Raw genomic sequence first — 236 nt, forward strand, 5'->3', positions numbered from 1 at the left:
GCAATTGTCTTCAGATTCTTTTCACTGGGGTTTGGTGAAATGTATAAAGAAAAAGAAACCCCATTCAAAACACTGAGACTTATTCAAGTTCTTCATGTATGTGAAGCAATTTTAATTATTACCTCACTACCACTGCATGCTTTCTTGAGAAAGAAGATAGAAAGAGAGAGAGGGAAAGGAAAGGAAAGGAAAGGAAAGGAAAGGAAAGGAAAGGAAAGGAAAGGAAAGGAAAGGAA

The sequence above is a fragment of the Enhydra lutris genome, unplaced genomic scaffold, assembly GCF_002288905.1.
Source record: "Enhydra lutris kenyoni isolate GAN:26980312 unplaced genomic scaffold, ASM228890v2 scaffoldscaffold68, whole genome shotgun sequence".
Taxonomy (NCBI): Eukaryota; Metazoa; Chordata; class Mammalia; order Carnivora; family Mustelidae; genus Enhydra; species Enhydra lutris.